Below are 1,248 nucleotides of genomic sequence, written 5' to 3'. Positions count from 1 at the left end.
AGAGAATAGTGCAACAATGAATGAGTGGAAGCCCAAAATCTCTGTAAATGTTTATGAAAATTAATAAAATATAATTATAGAAAAAAAATCTTTTCGTTTCCTGACTGTTGTACCAAGAGCGTTCAAATTAATCAAATGGTAATTCCCTTTTAATGAAACAAAATGTATAAGTTTGTAGAGGAGTTCAAACTAGGGGGCTACCCCTGGGTATTTGATCCAGACCTGCTATTCAGGCTGAGTCATAAGATTCTCTTGTCCCTGAACTTGGGAACTGGACCTGAACACACAGGAATGGGAAGTCACCAGATCTGATCCACCTGAGGGAAGAATCTGGGCAACAAGACTCCAAAGTTCTTTCCAGATTCCTGCCCCCACTCCCACCCTGCCCCTAACAAGACTGAGTCGTTCAGTATTTCAAACATTTCCATGATAAAAAGCTTCCATTTCCCCTCTCACTGATGAGTCTCATAGCTAATCTTCCATCAGGTTTTCGAAGCTGTACATTGCTTGGGAGGAGGTGGCCCATTTTCTCCCACAGAGTCACTGGTGGGTTTGAACCTCCAAAGAGGCATGGTCTCCGAGTTAGCAGAACAACCCCTAAATACTAGATCATCAGAGCTTCCTGCGTTCCTATGAACCACCTGTGCATTCCTCTACCACGTTTTTACACTGCAAGTCAATCAGAGTCATTTTCTGTTGTTTATAAACAAAGAATCCCAAGCAGTAGAGCAATTAGGAGTTGAGAGCTGGAAATGGAGAACATATGCTTAGGGAAATGGGAGAATTTAGAGTCAATTACAGAGCCTGTACAGAAAGTGCAGGGAGGAAGCGGAAGGCGACAGCGGCACCTGGCACCTGCGAGCGGAGGCCGAGGCCGGGCATGGCGGCGCCGTCGGCTCTGTGAGAGCGCAGCGGCCTGGGGGCCCGCCATGCGCCGGCGGCCCTGACATGGGCGCCAGCGGTTCCAAAGCTCGGGGCCTGTGGCCCTTCGCCTCAGCGGCGGGGGGCGGGAGCCCGGAGGCTTCCGGCGGGGCGGGAGCGGAGCAAGCTCTGGTGCGGCAGCGAGGTCGCCCTGTGCCCCCTTTCGTCTTCAGGCGCCGCGGCTCCATGTTCTATGACGAAGATGGGGATCTGGCTCATGAGTTCTACGAGGAGACAATCGTCACCAAGAATGGGCAGAAGCGGGCCAAGCTGAGGCGAGTGCATAAGAACCTGATTCCTCAGGGCATCGTGAAGCTGGATACCCCC

At 51.2% G+C, this 1,248-nt stretch overlaps 1 pseudogene; it reads left to right on the top strand.

Moving 5' to 3' along the window:
- The first annotated feature begins 948 nt into the window (after positions 1-948).
- Positions 949-1,248, top strand: LOC102871646 (annotated as a pseudogene).

The sequence above is a fragment of the Elephantulus edwardii genome, unplaced genomic scaffold (genome assembly GCF_000299155.1).
Source record: "Elephantulus edwardii isolate Elephantulus edwardi_28Jun2011 unplaced genomic scaffold, EleEdw1.0 scaffold00116, whole genome shotgun sequence".
NCBI lineage: Eukaryota > Metazoa > Chordata > Mammalia > Macroscelidea > Macroscelididae > Elephantulus > Elephantulus edwardii.
This window is presented reverse-complemented; position numbering and strand designations above follow the sequence as displayed.